The sequence below is a fragment of the Colobus angolensis genome, unplaced genomic scaffold (genome assembly GCF_000951035.1).
Source record: "Colobus angolensis palliatus isolate OR3802 unplaced genomic scaffold, Cang.pa_1.0 Scaffold194, whole genome shotgun sequence".
Classification (NCBI taxonomy): Eukaryota; Metazoa; Chordata; class Mammalia; order Primates; family Cercopithecidae; genus Colobus; species Colobus angolensis.
In genome coordinates, this window is record NW_012115088.1 from 5,031,245 (window position 1) to 5,053,837 (window position 22,593).

At 40.0% G+C, this 22,593-nt stretch overlaps 1 protein-coding gene across 1 annotated transcript in view; it reads right to left on the minus strand.

The window, feature by feature from the left end:
• Positions 1 to 22,593, minus strand: part of NCOA2 (nuclear receptor coactivator 2) — a 295,634-nt gene extending 273,041 nt beyond the window's left edge. The window contains exon 1 of the mRNA XM_011940928.1: positions 22,208 to 22,593. The gene's annotated coding sequence lies outside the window, so the exon portion shown is untranslated. The remainder of the gene's footprint in view (positions 1 to 22,207) is intronic.

Sequence of the window (22,593 nt, forward strand, 5' to 3'; positions counted from 1 at the left end):
TGATAAAGTCAGGAAAGACTAATATTCCATGTTGGGAAAGCTTGAATATCTGTTGCACCAGGTCCACCAACAGTTTTATCTAAATACAAACAGCAGCTATTAGGCATTGTTGTTCAGGAATTCCAGATGAACCAGGGAGGGAAGCTAGTAGATATCTATTTTGAATGAAAATTATAGTTTATTTGTAAAAATGAATCTGATCCAAGTCAACATGGAGGCATTTCTTTTTTGACATAACCAAGATGATCAATTGGTGGGTACCAATTGGTAAAATTACTAAATGCTTGCACACATTCCAGAAGGGTTATAACTGATATGGAAAAGCAGTCCGTATCATAGAGATTCTTTTCTCACCCTGATTCACTATAGGATCAGCTGTGTTAATAATACTTTGCAATTTTATGTCACTTTTCCTGCTAAAAGCTCAAATACGAGTTGATATGGCACATCACAAACTACACAGATGGTACTCTGCAGTTTTCCACAGCTCTGACTGAATAGCTCATTTGACTTACTAATAAATGTTCCTATTTCAAGATTAAAAACAAATACGAAAAATTACGGAAAATGGTAGAAAGTCAATTTTCATACCCATTGCAGAGGCATCTATCTGAAAGGGTAAACTCTGGATAGTGCGCCCAGAGCACACTTTTCCTTCAGATGTTCGTGCACACAGGTATGCGCTTCCAGAGAAGGCCCATCAAGACACCAAGAAGCTGGGACATGAAGGCCAGGGCTAGACAGTGAATGGAACTGTGTTATCGCCTTTGTGAATGTACAGCAACCAGATCTAAGAGGATAACACCTCACCAAGGAGGGGCTGGACCAGGAATTATCTCTTTTTGTTTTAATCCCTTGACCTATAATTACTTACTTAAGATAGACACACTGTCAGAAGTTTTACTAGAAGTTATTGGTCTAACATACAGCAGTGTTACTGAGATTTATAAATCATATTTAAATTGGAATACTTGAAATCCAACATTTTACATGGTTATGTTCTTACAGAAGAGGGACACTAAAACCATCCTAGAAATTTTTTTTTTTTTTTTTCTGAGACAGATTCCAGGCTGGAGTGCAATGGCATGATCTCAACTCACTGCAACCTCGGTCTCCCAGGTTCAAGCAATTCTCCTGCCTCAGCCTCCCAAGTAGCTGGGATTACAGGCATGAACCACCACACCCGGCTAATTCTGTATTTTTAGTAGAGACAGAGTTTCTCCATGCTGGTCAAGTTGGTCTTGAACCCCTGACTGCAGGTGATCCGCCCACTTCAGCCTCCCAAAGTGTTGCGATTACAGGCATGAGCTACCGCACCTGGCCTAGAAACTTTCTTTATTGCTATTTGAATGCTCTGCTCATACTTCTAAGAAAAAAAAAGTTTATTCCTTTGAACTTCATAAATAGAGCTTCTAAACAGTCTTCTCTGGTAACTGTATCTAAGTATCTCACCTTTCCCTATGGATCTGGAAGTTTTCCATCAAGGAATTTAGCTATACAAAGTTTTCCATCACCTATGAGAACATCAGTGTACTCCATTTGTGTATAAACATGGGCAAACCTTTGCAAAATGTGAATTTATCTTTGAAACAGTCCAAATCTTGAAAAATCCAAAGAACCAACTTATCCCTATGGAAAAGAGAACTATTACAGATGATCAGATTTAATTAAACTGTACGGCAAAGGCCACTTAGATGGAGAATAACTAAAGAGACTTGCTTTCCATGGTGATTCAAGTGGTTCTGAAGCACCTACTTATGGAATTATATTCAAACTAAAAAAAAAAAAAAATACTTGATGTTGGTGAAATATGTCCAACCATTCTTAGCAAGAGCTTCATTTTTTCTGAGAAAATTATTGTATTTTAAGCCACAGTCTGAACTAGTCAAAAATAACATTTACGTCTTATGCAGCAGTAATTTTCTCAAAAGGGGTTTTATTTTAAATTATAATTAAATTAACCAAATGATTCCAACATTGAGTTATCATTAGATACTTCTCTGAGAAATCTAGGTATAAAAATCTTTTTGTTGAAAATAATATTGTCCACTTCTAAGACCAACACTTAGATATGTCAAACAATCAGTCAATTTTCCAGGTTAATGAAATGTGAATTTTATACACTTTATTTTTTGCATTATTTTCCATATGATAATTACAATACTCTATCACCTGAGTAGTTTTTAAAATAACCCCCAAATTTTTTCCAAAACATAAAGAGCTTTAAATCTATTGACTTAAAACACCTTCCTTTCAATCTTCTCCATATAACAGCACTGTCAGGTTCACCTTCTACTACCATGAAACCACAGGAATGTAACAGGGACAGGAATGTTGGTAGGCCAAATGATACATCAGATCATCTTTGTCCTTCCCCACTCCCATCCATTGAGAACCATTGAATCAGACCTACCAAGTGCTAAAATGTTAAGGGATTGTAATAATAATCATTCTGTAAACAAACAAAGTAGAAACACAGTTACTCTAAACAGTGAATAATTAGAAAACAATTCATAATGTATCCTTATGGACTATAGAGTGCTACATCACCCTTTGCATTTCTGTTACACCCTTCAATTGATAAAGGATCATAAAACCCTGACCATAAATCCTGAATGCACAGGTGGGTCTTGTCTTCAAGACTAACTTTTTTCATAGTTCTTCAAAACATCCTCTATTTGAGTTTAAAATAATCTACTCTGAATTATAATCCCAAATAACTAACCAAAATTTACTGAACACCAACTATATGTCAAATATCTATCACTGCAGGTGATTCAAAGTGACAATAACAACAGTGAACATTTACAAAAATTAGGACGCAAGGTCACACTTGTTCAAGTGACGGAGTTGGATGGCAATCCAGGCAGTGCTACACCAAACTGCCTTCATAGAACTGAAAAACAAACAAATACTCTTGTATTCAAGAAACTCCAATTTTATTTTATTTTTTGAAACAGGGTCTCCCTCTGTCAGCCAGCCTAGAGTGCAGTGGTGTCATCATAGCTCACTGTAGCCACAACTCCTGGCTCAAGCACTCTTCCCACCTCAGCCTCCTGAGCAGCTGGAACTACAGGTGCACACCACCACACCTAGCTAATTTTGTTAATTTCTTGTAGAGATGGGGGTCTCACTATGTTGGGCAGGCTGGTTTCAAACTCCAGGCCTCATGTCACCCTTCCACCTCGGCCTTCCAAAATGCTGGGATTACAGGCATGAGCCACTGCACCCAGTCAAGAACTCCAAATTTTGCTGGCACTTAACATATTCCAATAGAATGTTCCACAAGTTTTACAACTTTTTCTGACTTTAAGGCATCACCTTGTAAGAGTGATGAGGAAAAAAAAAAAACCTAATGATAATATCTTGAAATATTTTACTTTCATTTTATCCTTAGAACTGAAATGCCTTTTCTGAGGCACTTGTGTGTAACTTGTGGTACACAAAACACACATTAGTTACTTCAGTGCACGGTTTTCTTCTCTTTCTGCTACTGAGAAATTTCTTAATACGCAAGAGTGAGCCCTAATAGCACATGCAGACTGATGGACAGTCTTGCCTAGTAATCTCCACACTTCTCAGGTTACCAGGATTCCTGACGGGAAAGAGGATTCCATGCCCCTCTGTGCTTAGGACCACACAAAGGGATCTTCGAGTATTGTTCTCCACCATATCTATCAAAAGTCACTTGAAAACTCTCTTTAAAATTAAAAACAGATTTCTAGATGCATCCATACTTCTATAAATCTCAATGAATGAGCTCTTGGAACTACCACTTTGATAAGCAAGGTAGATAATTTATGCACTCTAAAATAAATGTATACACTCTTGGAGGAGAGACCTGTTCTATCATCCATGCTCTCATCACATAAAAAGCCCTGCATCTTTTTACAAAAGGCTGCCTTAATCTATAAAATGGATCATCCGGGGAAGCAGCACCATTCTAGTGCTTTCAGGGAGAACTGTGTTCATTATTACTTATAAGTGGCTTTCAGGGATAACTCCCTGGAAATGCTTGTGGTAAAATAAACAGTCCAAAAATACATGTCGGCATTATTTAATCAAGAGTTCTACAAAGTGTATATACATGAGAAGAAATAATAGAGAGGGACCATACTTTTTCTTTTTCTTTTTTTTTTTTTTGAGACAGAGTCTCGCTCTATGGCCCAGGCTGGAGTGCAGTGGCCGGATCTCAGCTCACTGCAAGCTCCGCCTCCCGGGTTTACGCCATTCTCCTGCCTCAGCCTCCCGAGTAGCTGGGACTACAGGCGCCCGCCACCTCGCCCGGCTAGTTTTTTGTATTTTTAGTAGAGACGGGGTTTCACGGTGTTAGCCAGGATGGTCTCGATCTCCTGACCTCGTGATCCACCCGTCTCGGCCCTCCAAAGTGCTGGGATTACAGGCTTGAGCCACCGCGCCTGGCACTTTTTCTTTATTAAAAAAGATAATTCTAGAATGTAAAGAAAAAATTTTTTAAAATTAACTAATGCCTTTCAGTCCTCCTCAGTGATAACCAGAGAATCCAATTCCAGAAGACTTCTTTAAAATCATCTAATTCATTCTGACTTCATGAATAATAAAAACCTTCTATTTGATACTCAGCAGCAACTCAAGTGTTATTATCCCCATCCAACAAAAAAGGAAATTTGGGACTCAGAAATAAAGCGCTTATCCAATGCAACAGGTCCATCCAGAGGCAGTATATACTTAATCATTATTAAACTTCTTTATATTTTTAGTTTTTTTTAAGAGATGGGAGTCTGACTCTGTCGCCCAGGCTAGAGTACAGTGGCGTGATCATGGCTCACTGCAAGCTCAAACTCCTGGGCTCATGTGATTCTCCCACCTCAGCCTCCCAAGTAGCCGGGACCACAAGCTTGCACCACTACATTTGGCTAATTTTTGTTTTATTTTTGGTAGAGATGGGGGTCTCGCTTTACTGCCCAGTCTGGTAAACTCTCTTTTAAATCATACAAATGTCCTCTAGTCAAGAAAAAAGCCTATAAACTTTTTGAAACATTATTTACTTACTATAGACAGCATCTTGCTATGCTGTCAGGCTGTAGTACAGTTGCTATTTATGTAACACACTGCAGCCTCAAACTCCTGTGCTCAAGCAGTCCTCCTGACTCAGCCTCCTGAGTAGTTGGGACTATGAGTACACACCACCCTGCCATGCTTGGCAGTATCAGAAAGTTCTTCTAAATGTCTGTCTAAAATCCCTTTAAATACAGTTTAAGAATGCTCTTTTGTGAACTAAAGAACACCTGGTCATTACAGCTTATATTGAATCACTTCATATATCTCAGAAATAATAAATCCTCTTTCTTCTCTTATTTTAAAGGAAAGGACAATAACGCTTCAACTTTCTACAAATTAGCCTGTGACAGACAGACGGTGGCTCCCAACATGACTGCAATCTCTCAACCCACATGCTTGTCTTATAATGTGTCTTCCAAGTACAGCTGGAATCAATGCTTCCGCCCTGCTGAATGCCTCTCAAGTACAGCTGGAATCAATGCTTCCTCCCTGATGAATCTGGATGGGGGATGGGGGGGGCAGCTTTGGACTAAGGGCATATGTGATCCTATGTAACTCTTGAAGTTAAGTCATAAAGGGAATACAGCTTCCTTGGAATTTTCATCCACTGAACTTCTGCTGCCATGCTGTGAGGAAGTCCAAGCGGTACAAGGAGAGTCCTATTTGTAGGTATTCTAGCCTGCAACCTAACCTACATCCCAGCCAACAGCCAGTAGGAAGGGCCAGGCATGCAGGTGAGCAAGGCTTCAGCTGACTCCAGCCCCCCAGTCATAGATTCAGCCCTGGTTTTGCGTCTTCCTAGATAAGGTGCCAGACATCATGGGGCAGATAAGCTGTGTCAATCATACCTTTTATGATTCTGAGCCACAACATTTGTGAGCATAATACCACCAAGTTTGGGATGGTATATAATGCAGCAATAGTAAACAGAACTCCCTGATTTAGAACTCAAGGAAAAAACTGAAAAGGAAGCAAAGAATTAAAGGCTGCTTTCCCTATATTCAAAATAAATATTCCACATTCTGTGCACTAAAGATCACTAGCTTTACTGATAAGTCTCTCAAATTATCATGCAGCTCTTATTAAAGGTACATGTAAAATGAGGAAAAACAGAAACATACTATAATATTTTCTGTCTTCATCCTATGCATAGGCCTCTTTAGGATACCTTTTCTCTGATGAAATCTCATCTCGGCCGGTCTTTAAGGCTCAAATCAAACACTACAGCAGCTCTAAGGCCTTCCTTCACCTTGCAAAATGCAGTTTGCTCACATAAAATACCTGTATAGCCCTCCACTCTAATACAATTTTTTATTTATATATATATATTATACAACAATTACTTGTCTACATGGCGTTTGCCTTCCTTAAACGTAAGGTCTTTGAGGACAGGGAACACTTCTTTTTTAATCTTTGTATACTAGTGTCTGTAATATAGAAGTCACTCATTACTTTTTTGCTGAATAAACAAACAAACCTGGTTATCTGATTTCCAAATCCACAGCAGATAAAACACAGTACTAGAAAAGAGGAAATGAACTGTTCTTTTTAAAAAGCACACACATGGCCGAGCGCGGTGGCTCAAGCCTGTAATCCCAGCACTTTGGGAGGCCGAGACGGGCGGATCACGAGGTCAGGAGTTCGAGACCATCCTGGCTAACACGGTGAAACCCCGTCTCTACTAAAAAATACAAAAAGCTAGCAGGGCGAGGTGGCTGGCGCCTGTAGTCCCAGCTACTCGGGAGGCTGAGGCAGGAGAATGGCGTAAACCCGGGAGGCGGAGCTTGCAGTGAGCTGAGATCCAGCCACTGCACTCCAGCCTGGGCGACAGAGCGAGACTCCATCTCCAAAAAAAAAAAAAAAAAAAAAGCACACACACACACAGACAGAAAGAGATAACACTCAGGGAACAAAGATGAAACTAAGACAGTAAAAGCCTAGAATTCTTTAGTGTGGGGTCTACAGTTTACAATTACTTAGTGGAGAGAGACAGGTCAGTATCTTAAAAGTTCTCACAGATCTTAGTGAATTTTTGCATATTTCAAGTAAGTTTAGTAAAGAGTGAAATACTACTCATTTTATAAGTATTTCTCCTAAGTGACTACTTTTAAAATTGGAGGTGCTTAAAGGAATGAAAAACAGAACCATGCAAAAGATCTCATTTTCTGGGGGTTGTATATAGTTACTGTTTTACAATAGTATCACTGTCTTTATATCTTTATATTATTTTTGTTGCTCCCCCTTGTTCTTAATGTCCCTGTTGTGGTTACATTTCAGATTATTTAAGTATTTTCCTCCCAACTGACCCAAGATGCCATCACATCTGTTTGGGCTGTAGCACAGAGCCACTCAGTGTGCAACTCCAATATTTTGGCAAACTCTCTCCAAGAGGCCATTTTTTTTTTTTTGAGACAGTTTTGCTCTTGTTGCCCAGGCTGGAGCGCAATGGCTCGATCTCGGCTCATCGCAACCTCCGCAACCTCCGCCTGTGGGGTTCAAGCAATTCTCCTGCCTCAGCCTCCCGAGTAGCTGGGATTACAGGCATGGGCCACTACACCAAGCTAATTTTGTATCTCCTGCCTCAGCCTCCTGAGTAGCTGGGATTACAGGTGCACGCCACCACACCCAGCTCATTTTTGTATTTTTAGTAGAGATGGGGTTTCACCATGTTGGGCGGGCTGGTCTCAAACTCCTGACCTCAGGTGATCTGCCCACCTTGGCCTCCCAAAGTGCTGGGATTACAGGCATGAGCCACCATGCCCGGCCATTTCAGGAAAATTTTTGCAAAAAATAAAAATAAAAATCTGAGTCACATATTATTTCAGGTTCATAATCACCTTAAAATCGCCCAGATTTGTTAAACAAAAAGACCTATGACCAGTGTTACTTTTCTTTCCATTCCTGAAGTCTCTTTTCTATCTTCTAAGTATATGACTTCCCAGTTTAAATATTAATTCCACAAAATAATATCTGCATTTTTTTTAAGCAGCATTTTCTGTCCTGGGGTTGGGAGATGTTGTCTAGATCTCTATGTCCCATTCAGAAAAGTGCAGGGCCTGATTCAAGGCCATTAGCCTAACAATGACTCTAATAGTACTTACTTTGAGTCAGAGGAGATAACTTCATTTTGTTTTGCTTTTTCCGAAGCTTAAAAGTTTCAAGTCAAGTGTTTTTCTGGAGTTATTCAAATGCTTGTGATAATTCTTATTGTTTTCTTGGGTGACAAAATCTTTCCTGCCCACTACTCTTACACCAAGGTTTCTGTATCTACAATTAAGAATATAATTATGAGGCCAGACACAGTGCCTCACAGCTATAATCCCAGCATTTCGGGAGGCTGAGGTGCAAGGATCACTTGAGTCCAGTCCAAGACCAGCCTGGGCAACATAGCAAGCTCTATGTCTATGTCTATGGAGGAAAAAAAAAATTAGTATGGCATAGTGGCGCACACCTGTGGTCCCAAGTTACTCAGGAGGCTGAGGTGGGAGGATCACTTGAGCCCAGGAGTTTGAGGCTGCAGTGAGCTATGATCATGCCACTATACCCCAGCCTGGGCTACAGAGCAAGACCCTGTCTCTAAAACAACAATAATAAATAAGTACATATATACATACATACATAGAAGAATATTAATACTACTACTTCTCCACTGGATTAGGTGAGTGAGACTGACCAGGTACCTCTCTCTGGTGTCTACTACATACCTATGAATGATTTTTACATTTATGGTCTATTTCTCAAAGTGAGAATGAACCCCTGTGCACACTGTGATTCAAGAGGGAAGAGAGGGCTCTACCACACACTTCTAGTAAGATTCTAAAGTAGGAAAGAGAAAAGATATGGTTAGGTATAAAGTAAAGAAGATGGAAATAATTATAGGACAGGGAAAGTCAACAGGGAGGACAGATGAAGACATTGCAAAGAAAAACAAAAGAAACAGAAACTTCCAAATTCAAAGTTATGAAGTAGTCAAGTATTCAAGAAACTGAAGTTACTATTGCTCCAAAAAGCTCCGGGAAATTTTTGTCTCTATAATGTTACTCCAAATAAGTGTTTGAATAAAAGCTTTCTATTTAGCCAAGGTGGCTGTAAAATTAGTGTCTCAATTTCTATCCCCTCCTTAGTCTGAGCCTAAAACAGAAATCTACTTCCCAGGAGGGAAAAAATATCTCAAGTTGTTAGATGGTAAATGTCTCATGGTCAGGTATTACCTTTTCATTTGCATCTCCTTATGATCTGCCAGTAGAAAGTTTGTCTAGGCCCAGACCTAGAGACTTCAGAAGGAACATGCCATGAAAAGGTCCAAGGATGCCATCATCTCAAGCAATAAGCTCTCTCAAAGGTTGGCTGTGCTTCTTCAGCCCTGATCAAACTAAGTAACACATTAAGAATTTAATTTCCTAACATTTCTGGAGAATCTGAAGTCTGACACCCCAAAATTGATAGAACTGCATCCTCTTCAGGACAACTGACTTACCAGACTCTTTAAAAAGTCTAAACAAACAAAACAAACCACGGGAACTGGTCCACCTTAAAAGAGATGAAAGGGAGAGGAAAAAAATGCAATGAGTGAACTTGATTAGATCCTCGTTTGAAAAACAAAGCTGTAATAGCCATTTTGGGGACAGTTGGAAAAACTGAAATAGAGCTGATATTAGATGATATTTGTTTTCTTAGGTTTAATAATGGTACTGTGTGTGTGGTTACCTAAGATAATGCCTTGATTTTAAGGCAATGAACTTTATATGGATGAAAAATCATACATGTAATTTACTTTGAAATGGTTTATCCAATATACATACAACCACACCCACACCCACACCCTGGAGAGGGTAGGAGGAGAAAGAAAAAACATTTATAGCAAAATTTATACAGGGATTCACTGTACTATTTTTCAACCTTTCTGTGTGTTGAAAAATTTTCATAATAAAAAGTTGGGACCAAAGAAATCCTTATTCGTCCCTAAACCCCAATACTTTTCTAGCAGGTTTTTTGTCAGGAACTGAAAACAAGAACACACTGAAATAGCAGTATTCAGCCTCTCGCTCTACCACATTATTAAAGCATCAGGGGAGCTAGGAGGGGCAGAGGACACTGCACAGAGCGCCAACCGCTTTTCCATCTGAGTCGCACAGTGTTTCTACGATTTAACATTCAGTTGGTTTGTGGCAGAATGTGAATAGACGACAGACAGATGGATAGGTCTTCTGACTTATTCTGCAAATAAAAAGATCCCACAAAATAAGAAATTATTATTAAAAGTAGAAATTTGGGAAGAACGTTGAGAACATTTTTACAAGTGTTGCCATAAGAATATATTAATGTGTGAACTGGAAGGTCTTTGCTCCTTGGATAGTTGTAGAATTTCATTATTTATCTATTAAGACATCAGCCCTTAAATGATGCCTTCATTCTCTTTTTCTATCGCTTCTTCAATGGAAGTAGTTAAGTGCCAACCCCAGTATACTTTCTTTGTATTTGGTTTTGTTTTATTACCTTTACAGAACTACTGAATTTCCCCAAGGTTTTCTTTACCTTTTTCTCCTCTCTCCACTATAAACTGAAAATATTAATCCCCCTTCTCACTCTAGTGGCAAAATATTCTGCAGGGGAAAATGTAGTAAGTCCAGGTGTGAAAAATGTCCAATTTTACTGAAGTGACAAAGCCAAAAATTTAATTCTTTATTGTTTCTGATTTGGAGGTAAGAAGACGGCCTTCCTTTTCCATAGAACACTTTTATTTATTTATTTATTTATTTTTGGTCTATAATTTTTTTTGTTGTTATTTCTAGTTCTAGTGTACATGTGCACAGCGTGCAGGTTTGTTACATATGTATACATGTGCCATGTTGGTTTGCTGCACCCATTAACTCATCATTTACATTAGGTATATCTCCTAATACTATCCCTCCCCTCTTCTCCCATCCCTCGGCAAGCCCCAGTGTGTGATGTTCCCCACCCCGTGTCCATATGTTCTCATTGTTCAATTCCCATCTATGAGTGAGAACATGAGGTGTTTGGTTTTCTGTCCTTGTGATAGTTTGCTCAGAATGATGGTTTCCAGCTTCATCCATGTCCCTATAAAGGACATGAACTCATCCTTTTTTATGGCTGCATAGTTTTCCATGGTATATATGTGCCACATTTTCTTAATCCAGTCTATTATTGATGAACATATGGGTTGGTTCCAAGTCTTTGCTATTGTGAATAGTGCCGCAATAAAAATATGTGTGCATGTGTCTTTATAGCAGCATGATTTATAATCCTTTGGGTATATGCCCAGTAAAGGGATGGCTGGGTCAAATGGTATTTCTAGTTCTAGATCCTTGAGGAATCACCACACTGTCTTCCACAATTGTTGAACTAGTTTACAGTCCCACCAAAAGTGTAAAAGTCATAGAATGTTTTTAATAAAATCTGTAACTGATCTATTAAACAACTTACTAATAACCTTTGAATACTTTTGGACTCCCTCTCTTTTTGTTTGGATTGTGTTATTAACTAAGATCAGTAATACAAACTCCCCAAATAGTTGGGTTTTATGACAGAAGGATGCTTCCTAAATTTTAGAATAACTCATCATTTTCTCTGGCCAAATCAAAGATCATGAGCATGCATGGTCAACACATGTTCACAGAAGGCCAGGTACAAAGGTTCATGTAAGGGGCAGAAATGGGGAAAACTGGGTTCGTGACAGACTCCTCCATTAAGTGTTTGAGGATATTATTCTATAATGCATGGGGAATTACATTATTAGAAAAGGAATATCTGGGGGAAGATCAATCTATTAATGACTCAAAGCAGAAAAGGAGGTCCTGTTAAATATCAGTCCAAAACACAGTTTTAAAATGAAAGCCTTCATGCTGTTTTCTATACACTCTTTGGGTGGATGGGAAAAAGAATAGTGTGTGTGTATGTCTGTGTGTGTGTCTCCGTCCTCACTATCTCCCCCTGTTAGCAAGCTAGCAAGGAAACAATTTCCTAAGTCATTCAGACAATACACATCATTTTAGGCATATATACAGGCACAACATACAAACTGTAATTAATACCAGATTAGTCGAAGAATTTTAGTTCATAGTTTTTCTCCTGACATTAAACTTCACAGAATGTCTATCAAAAGATCTAATTTATTTTACTAACAATGTTATAAAATAATCATCCATATATTTATGTAAACCTTACCAAAAAAAACTTTTTTTTTTTGAGATGGAGTCTCCCACTGTCACCCAGGCTGGAGTGCAGTGGTGTGATCTTGGTTCACTGCAAGCTCTGCCTCCCGGGTTCACGTCATTCTCCTGCCTCAGTCTTCTGAGTAGCTGGGACTACAGGCGCCGGCCACCACGCCTGGCTAGTTTTTGTATTTTTTAGTAGAGACGGGGATTTCAGCATGTTAGCCAGGATGGCCTCGATCTCCTGACCTCATGATTCGCCCGCCTTGGCCTCCCAAAGTGCTGGGATTACAGGCGTGAGTCACCAGGCCCAGCCCAAAAAAAAAAACTCGTGTAGTAAGTAGCCTATTCCTCTTGAGTAACAAGTATCATAAACTGACTACTCAGTTTGATACTTGATAAAACTACTAGTATCCTTAAAAATCTTTTAAGCTGCAATGGTATGTACTCACCACTCGTGATTTATTCCATACATACCTTCATTAATCTGCAGACTTACACCATGGTTACTCTGCGCTGATGTTTTCCATCTGCATGGTCCAAACATTTTCAGCATACATTCATACAACAACTCTCAATATTCCTGCAAGGTTCTCCTTAGGCTGCCTCCAGTTTCTTTCTATATGCATTTTTTTCTCCATTATACACTCAATTAATTCCTTTCTTGAAAGGAGTAAACACCTATGAAAACCTGTGGTAGTCCCAGAAAATGTGGGATTAAGCTCCCAGAGATACCGGAACCTCAAAAGGAAATAGGAAGGAGATAGGAAAGGGAACACTCTCTGTACCCCTCGGTGGGAAGGCATTGCCTCCCCTCACTCCAAGGGCCCTAGAGGTACGCAAGCCCAGTGAAGACAGGGAACTCAGCCTCTGAAAACCACAAGCCCCAGAAAGCCTTCCCTTGCCTTAGGACTACCTAGTCTTTATCTGATCTTGGGCGGAGTTGTGCCCCCACTTCTGTCCTAAGTAGAGGAAAACAATCCCTCAAATGCTCAGTCTGGTAACACAGACAATGAGGGCAAAAGAGCTCTGGGGCTTAGTGGTGCTTGAAGGGCACAGGCCCTCAGCATTGCCATCCTGTTCCACAATTAAGGATGCAGATCAAAAGGCTCTCTCTATACATGAGCTCCCGGTGGGATATCCTGAATCGTACAACTGTAGTGCAGGTGAGCATCCACAGCCTCCACCTGCTGAGACTTGTCCCATCCTCTATCTACCTACCACAGGTCCCCTCTTTTCCACTCTTCTTCCCTCCCCACCAAAGGTCAGCAGCTGGCCGCCAACATTCCCCACCCCCACCACACACAGTGAGAGGAGGCAGGGAACAGTTGAGGCCTCTCCTAGTGACTCCTAGTTCATAACGCCTGCAAGAGTCTCAGATCACCCTGAAACCCACATGCAGGGCCAGGCCAGGTGTGCCCAGGCCCAGTTCCTTCCTGCCCAAGCCTTTGCTTGCCTGGAGCCTAAAATCTGGGCTCCCCTTGTCTCCTGGCTCTCTTCTCCGCTAAATCTGTTTTCTTAAAGTGAAAATACTTAGTATTAGAAATGAGACAATAAATGATCGTAAGAATGCTGCTACTGATTGTGTGAGTGTCCTTTAACCAGGAAATAATGCTCCAGTTTTGTTTCCCAATGCGCTTCAACGTCCAGGCATTTTGTTGACTTTTATTGCTGTTGTTCACTGTCAATATATTCAGTCCACAGCGAATATAATGTCATTTTCTTGTATAATACATAATAGCTTAGAATATTCCACTCTATTAGGATCGTTAATTAACTGTACAACCCTTTGCTTAAAATAAAAAGTAGCACAGCATAAGGAAAAGATAGTCACCTGGTTTCCATTGCCTTCACTAGGTTTCATGACGTACTATCTATTTAGAAAAGAGTCCAGCGGTGCTCAAATACAATAAAATAACACGTTTTTGTTTTTGTTTTTGTTTTTGAGACAGAGTTTCGCTCTGGTTGCCCAGGCTGGAGAGCAATGGTGCCATCTTGGCTCACCACAACCTCCGCCTCCTGGGTGCAAGCAATTCTCCGGCCTCAGCCTCCCAAGTAGCTGGGGTTACAGGTGCCCGCCACCCTGCCCAGCTAATTTTGTATTTTTCGTAGAGACGGGGTTTCTCCATGTTAGTCAGGCTGGTCTCCAACTCCTGACCTCAGGTGATCCGCCCACCTCGGCCTCCCAAAGTTCCAGGATTACAGGCGTGAGTCACCGCGCCTGGCCAAAATAACATGTTTAAATGAAATAAGTATTTTTACATCACACTTGTATGAAAAAGCCTTAAGGAATCAAAATATTAATATTGCTTAAAACAGTAAGAAGAACACCACACAAAATAAGTCTCAAAACAATTACAGAAGTTGAAAATATATTGAGAAACTCCAAAGAGGCAGGCATTCTTAAAGTTTTAGCAATTTGACAACAGTTTTCACCAATCTTAAATCGTCTTAATATTTTCAGCTTACACCATTTTGATGGCTTTTATCACCACTTTCATGACCTCTAACACTGTAGGGTTTATAACAATATCCTTAAACAGGGAAAAAATAAAATACAGATATAAAAGCTAAGGAATGTAATGCTCGATCCTACTACAACAAAGCTCAGCCTCAGTCTTCTGAACCACAATGTTGTCCAGCAACTAACTCCAACAACAAATCAGCCGATACCTCACTTCACTTGGGTTAAGGCGCAACATAATTGCTTTCTTTTTTTTTTTTTTTTTTTTTTTTTATACGGACAGAGTCTCGCTATAATGCCCAGGCTGGTCTAAAACTCCTGGCCCCAGTTGATCCCCCTGCCTTGGCCTCCCAAAGTGCTGGGATTACAGGCTTGAGCCACCGCGCCCGGCCCATAATTGCTTTCTTAACAAATAGCTGGCTTCTTCACTAAGTACTTTTGGCAGAGTAAATCTGTTTGGTCAAGGGGGAAACTGTAGATCATGATCAGACACAATCTACATGCATGAAATCCTTAATAATAGTAACAGACTTCCCCCATAATCTTGATTGTATTCTTTTCACTACCACTCATATTTAATCTTCAACTTGAAGAAAAAATTAAGTCAGGGAAGAAGAAAGATAAAAGGAGGTAGAGGAGAAAGATATGCAAAGATTCATACCCAAAGTGAAGTGGTCAGAAGTTTGAGTCATTATTTATCATTTCACCCTTATGTCAAAGCACTGCGCAGAAAGTGGTCAGCTACTGGATTTTGGTCTTAATGCCAGGCACACCCTATGCTACATCCACAACAGGCTGCTGGCACAAGATGGCAGATGCAGGACAGCAGAACTGCCTCAAGCACCAGCAGGCCCCAATGCCTGTCTCCATAACTACCACAACCAGCTTCTGTAATTTCCAGAAATGCTATAATATTAGGTTAAATTTGTAGAAATTCATATACTCCCAACATTCAATTCTACTACAGAATTTCCATATTCCTAAAAACATTTTGACAATAACTGAAAGTTTTTCATTTTTAAGCATATTAACAGTACAATTAGAAATTTTAAGATAATATTAAATATTCTGACAAATGCTACTATAATACCAAAAACAAAGAAATCGTTTCATATTTGAATCATGAATTGATTTTATAAGCAGGAATGATCTGCTAGAAAAAGACAATCCTCATTTAGACCGGGACTTCAATGGGCAGAGATCAGTCAGCACCAACAGGAACTACTAGAACTAACACTCTCCCAAGTTAAGCCTTGGAAGGTTTTGGGTCACATTTCATATGGACACACTAAATGAATAATAGAAAATACCATGCATTATGTTCTCATTGATAACAACAGGTCTTCAGTCTCAGCAGCTGGAACATTATAAGCAATGCATGCTGATCCTACATGTGCAGGTGAAAGAGTTCCCTGAAAGCTCTCCGCACTGGGTGCAAACAATTGAGCAGAGACAAGAATTCCACAAATAGCAGAGCAGAAGTCAGATGACTGAATATATTATCAGCCTTCTTTTTGGGACTACAATACCTCAACACCGAGTCATCCATGCTACATGATTACAAAACATCCACAAAACATGCATCACACAATCTGCGCCCAACAGTTAAACATACTAGAATCAAGTGTTTTAAGGACGTAAGAAGTCAACTACCTTTATTAGCATTCTATCCTTTCTAAGCCTATTTCCTCTATAGTGCTCTGTCAATCTATTTTCTACCTATCCCCTACAATCAAGTTTTCTTCAGCTTTATTTTCTGAGCTTTTTATTGTGAGAATAATAGGCAACCTGAATATGCTCTTGCAAAATACACTCCCTACTCTTTTCCTTTTCACTAATGGAGAATTACTGATCTATGTTACTTCAACAAAGCACTGGGTAAGACAGCTAACAACAGGGTTCTACCTCTCACTGCTACAGTAAGAAACAGACAAGAGTACTGTAGGGGTACCTTTGCCCTGCACTTGGTTTTCAGTAAGCACTCAATAAATGTTAACTATTTTACTTCACCCATTATTATTCTTATTTCTTGAAAATTAAAAAAACAAATCTATTATTTCAACAATTATTAAAAACTGAGCTGGTGACTAAAAAAGCCAGAGACTATTCGTGAATCTTCAAATCAATCACCTCTGTGCAGGTATAAGCCCTCCTTAAGGCAACAGTCTGGAAGATGCCTGCTGATATAATTTGCAGGACTGGAACTATTCAAATCTATTCATCCTTCTTATGGACTTAACAAGTAGACTGAGCCTTATAACGTCCCACAAACATTTGCTTTATCAGATTCCTAAAAGAAAGACATTTTCAGATTCAACCATTCCCTCCGATGTTTAGGATTTATTTCCCCCACTCAGTGGCAAAGTTAATTTTTCCTCCCAAAGTTTTGCTCACAGGCACAGGACTCACTTCACTTTAAGCTTCAGCGTCCTTCTGGAAAATGGAGGTAACCTCTATTTTATAGGGTTGTGGCAAGAATTAAAGAACGAAGCACAAATCAAAAAAGCCTCTATCAGGTTGTTGGCACTCAATGATAGGTGCTATTATCATTTCTGTTATCATTGTTACTCTTCTAATACAGACCTTTTAGTTAAGAGCAAGAATGGGTCAGGTTCAATGGCTCATGCCTATAATCTTAGCACTCTGTGAGGCTAAGGCAGGCAGATCATTTGAGGTCAGGAGTTCAGGACCAGCCTGGCCAACATGGAGAAAAATACAAAAATTATCTGGAAGTGGTGATGTGTGCCTGCAGTCCCAGCTACTCAGGAAGCTTACGTGAGAGAATCGCTTGAACCCGGGAGGCGGAGGTTGCAGTGAGCTGAGATCACGCCACTGCACTCCAACCTGGGTAACAGAGTGAGACTGTCTCAAAAAAGGAAGAAAAAGAGCAAGAATGAGCTACATCTAGAAAAACTGACAACTATAGCAGAATACTTGCACAAGGCTGCACTTAGGAGCATTCCATCCCTTAGAAACCTAGGTGGTTAAGGCCCAGAATGAGTAGCCCTAAAGTGGCAACAATTCACAGGCAACGCCTATCATCTTCGCCCAACTGAAGAGTGCCATCCTTACCATACACCACACAGGACTCAAAGCCAGAGAGGATACAACATGATTCCAGAGGAAATACAACAAAAATAATTATAAATATTCATACCTTCATTAAACGAAATCCATTCGGTTGTAGGCTAATCAGTTAAGGGGACATTTAACAATATTTTTTATTATAAACATTTTAACCCTATTTTCAGGGAAAAGACAACCCAAATCCAAATCACAGTAAATTGTGCTGACATTATATGATTAAAATTACATGCACACAAAAAGAATATATCTTTGGTACTAAAGCAAACTGAAATGAAGGCAAATATGTCCCCTCCCACCTCCTCCCCAACCAAAAAAAGTGATCACCCACTCTATGTTCCCCCTTTAATCACTGGCTGTGGAATGGATGGTTTATAATATCAAAGTACACTGAAAAGGCCAGGACAGAGTACTCATCAAATGACTAAATGAACAAATGAATGAGACAATAGTTAAGTCAGACAAGAAAGCAAAGACAAGGTCAAAAAGCCCAAAATGACGGCCAGGTGTGGTGGTTAATGCTTTTAATCCCAGTACTTTGGGAAGCCAAGGGGAGAGGATCGCCTGGGCCCAGGAGTTTAAGACCAGCCTGGGCAACGTGGCAAGACTCATCTCTACAAAAAATATCAAACATTAGCTAGGCGTAGAGACACACACGTGTAGTCCCAACTACTTGGGAGGCTGTTTCAGGAGAATCATTTGAGCCTAAGACGTCAAGGCTACAGTGACCTGTGATCATGCCACTGCACTCCAGCCTGGATGACAGAGCGAGACCGTATCTCAAAATAATAATATAACAACAACAACAACAGCAAGACCAAAGTAGATTTAAGTTGGCCAGGGGAACTCAAATAATTCATAATCGGCTGCCTAAAAAGCATAAATTCTGCCAGAATTAACAGGCTAACTTCAATTCTCCACGTACCTGTCAGCTGATGCCTAGTTAAAGTAAAGATGTTTTCTTTTCCTTTAGAACAGTTAACTAGTTGCGAATAACTTCTACCTATATGATTCTGTGTCCAAAGCCTCAAAAACAGCTATGTAAAACACCACCATAGGTTCCCTGCTCATTTAATTCTTCTCTAGAAAATTTCCAACCAGAGAACCAACAGAAAATTGTCCTAGAATCAACATTTCCACAATCGCATTATGTTATCACAGCCCTGGGGAGCCAGAAATGTGGTCATTGATCAACATTTCATACAGTAAACACATAAAATCTTTGCCCTAAAAGCTAATAGTATTAGGATCTACCTGCAGACCACCTAGTCTTTTAATTTCAGTTGCCTTCATAGTTTACCTTTAAGATTTCCACTCCTTTTCATAATCAGTTTTCCAACAGCTAAGAGAACTACACCAGCTTCTAAAATATCATCAAAAGTCACATTCTCACCTCAATCTAGAAGTTAGCATCTAGAATCCATAAAGATGTGTTTTCTTTATGATGTCTGAATTGAAGGTCCACAACATTAAAATTGTATTTAATAGCTTTTCCAGACATTACTTGTAATAGACTTTAGAGAGTAATATGACATATTCTTTTCACAGCTTGCAATTCATAAAACTCTATTAGAAGCCTTTAAAAACAAAAAAGGGAAAACACAAACACTTGGAACACAAACACTTAGAACCTTTTTTGTTTGTTTGTTTAGAAAAGTAAGACATAGAGAAGTAATAAAATTAGCCTGAAATATGAAGGGGTACAAAAAAAAACTGAAAGTTTTGTTCCGTTTCCCCTTAAATGGCTTTCATTTTTGGTATGAACTATATAGTCTTATTCTTTCACTATGGAAAAAGATCCGGATTTGTTGCCGATTTTATGATGTGCGGCAATAAAAGACCAATACCTTAAAGCAGTGACTTATTTTCTCCCTCCTATTCTCTTAATCAAAAAGCAATAAAGCATGTAATACATATATTACCAAACACAACTATACACACAAAATATTAAAGTTAGTAATTTCTTAAATAGCAGTTTTTTCATAGCAATAAATAAGCATTAACTTTGCTTTTAAATATAACTTCGATTATGACACAATAATGGCCAAAATATCAAATGAGGGCACGCTGTGCATTTCAGAAAAATTATTTAAAGAGACAATCCCCTTTTTTCCTTTCCTTTACTATCCAATATCCTAAAGAGTACCTAAAGAATTGCTTTTAAACTCAATACAACACAAAATTTTTCCCAAGAAATCCAAGCTGTCAACTTATGGGTCACATTTCAACCTTATGTAATTTGAAACAGCTATGGTACCGAATCCTTAAATACAGGGCATGTAATGGAAGGACTGCTCACAGATTCTTGATGTTACTGAGGCTTGGAAAGCTTTAATAAGATACAACTACAAATAAAGACAACTAAGGAGCATTACCCCTTTATCCACAGCCCAAATCCCCCTCCAAGCCTTACATTTTATATTTCCAATAAAATGCTCTTCTAATACTAAGCCAAAGTCATCTAAATTATATTTAACCAATGAAGGGTTAAAATCCAAAAAATATTAACTACTCAAAACATATTAAATCTGTAATTGGTGAGCTCTTTTCTACCCTCCTGCTTCAGTATACTGACATCTAAAAGTCAAAGAACTCCTCTGTTTAAGACTGAAATTCCCAGGAGGAAGGAAGCTCAGATCCAGCCTGAGAGCACACAATGGAATCACAGCTGACGATGCACATCTTTTTCTAGATGTCTCCATATGCTTGAGAGGTTCCCCCCACCAAGCCAGACATTAGGAGACTTGGTTCTCTCTGCCACCAAGAATCTGAGCACATTTTCAAGGACTGTTGCAGAGAATTAAGTAAAATAATGTGTTGCTGTTAAGCATACAAAAGAGAGAAGGGCATACGTCAGAGTGCCAAATGATGGGGGGTTTTGAATGTTGTCCACTTTTGAATGTTGTTTCTAATACTCCTTACCTCTGCCAGTCTAAGTTGAAGTGTTTGGTTTACCTTCTCTCTTTTTACTACTTTATTACAAACAACATCTCAAGAGCTACAGCAAAATGCAATTAATTCTTGTCTACATGCACCCAAAATGATCCTGAATTGGGAATTCTCATGGTAAATTTGAAAATAGTATACGACAACAGAACACAGTTATAAGGTTTGGCAAATACTGTTCCCTAGAACTGCAGTCCCCCTCAATTCTTTCTTAGTAACTCAAGATTAATAAAAGCTTGACCTATGACATATTTCCCACGTAACCTAAAAGAACACACTCCCAAAATTAAATTCATGGGATACTTATGACAAAAATGAATAAATTTATTCTTAATCTAACACTTTTCATTCTTTGAACTCCCAAAGATTCTACAAATTCCAGGTGAGAAAGGGAGAATTACTTCTGTCACTGTGGCTAACCTCACCAACAAAGAACAGGCGCACACACACACACACACACGCTTCGTAGCAGCTGTTTTCTTTTTAAAAGACTGCTATTCCTGCAGAGCAACCTGTGATCTTTACAGAGAATCAAAGACCTCTGCTCCTAAAAGTCAAGAGTTGAGAAAGTCACTTGACTAAACGCTCAATAAACAGTTAAAACCAAAGATATCTCCAAACCTTGTATAAACCAGCAAAGTACACACACACTGTACAATTCAGCAGTGTTTAAGAAAATTAAAATTATTTTTAAGAATCTTTTGTGTGGGAGTAATCTGGCAAACTACATTGCACTCAGACTTTTTTCTGTAGACAAATATTCTTTGATTAGCTTTGCTCCTTAAATACCCACACTTAATGTTTCAATCAGTGATGCTTTAGTTCCCAACTTCATTTTGTTTACCCAAGAAAGAGCAAAAAGAAAAAAAAAATGCATACCATAAACCACAACTTTTTTTTTAAAATGACATCCCCAAACGTCGAAGTTTCAAGTGTACTTTGGGAATTGGCGCTCTAATTAAACAAGGAATCAGTGAAGCCATTATGAACAATGATGCTTTCCACTCCCAATAATCAGTTGGCGTGATACTACTCCGATGCTCAGGGTCCTCTTTCAAATTTCATTGTCCCCATTCTGGCGTAGCTGAGTGAAACCGAGATAGAGGCAAAAGGGTAACTTCTGTATTCTGTGACCCTCAGCATGTAAACCGGACGCTGAGGTCCAGGACATGATCACTACAGCATATGCCATTTTAGAAACCGGCCTCGGGGAGTTACTGCCACATCCTGAAGTGGCTTTAGACTTCGTCGTGTATAAGACAACGTCTATTTCGGTACGAAAGGCATACAGGACCTCGAGTGCCGCGGCATGCCTCTCCGGGTCGGAGCCCCTCTAAGTGACACAACCCCAGAGATCAAAGAGCGGGGGTGACTTGGGGATGGACAAGAGTAGCCGGCTCTCGGCGTCTCCATGACTCCCCCGCCCCGCATGCAACTCCGCTTTAACTGGTCCGGAGAAACCCCGCCCCCTTCCTTCCTCTGGTCCGCACGATTGGCTCACCGACACCCGGCAGGTCAGCTCCCCGCCTTCGATTGGCTCACTGCCCCATCAGTCAGACGCAGCGAGATTCGGGTCGGTGGGAGGGGAAGGCGTCGGAGGTGGTGGAGTGGGAGTGGGATTAGAGGACGAGGTGGCGAAGGAAGGTGTTCAGGCTCGGTCTCCGGTTTGGGAAAGTTTCCCCTACCAGTGACGGACCCAGAACGCGGGAGGCCCAGTCCAGCTCCGGGCCAGCGGAAGGGGGCTCCGGTCCCCGATTCCCGCCCCTCGGTCCCGCAGGCCCCGGAAACCACTAGAGGGAGGGGGAGAGGGAGGGGCCATCTAACCAGGGACCGACCCACCCCCGGTCTCGGAAGAGGCGCCTCTGGGACTCCCCCGAGGGGAGGAGG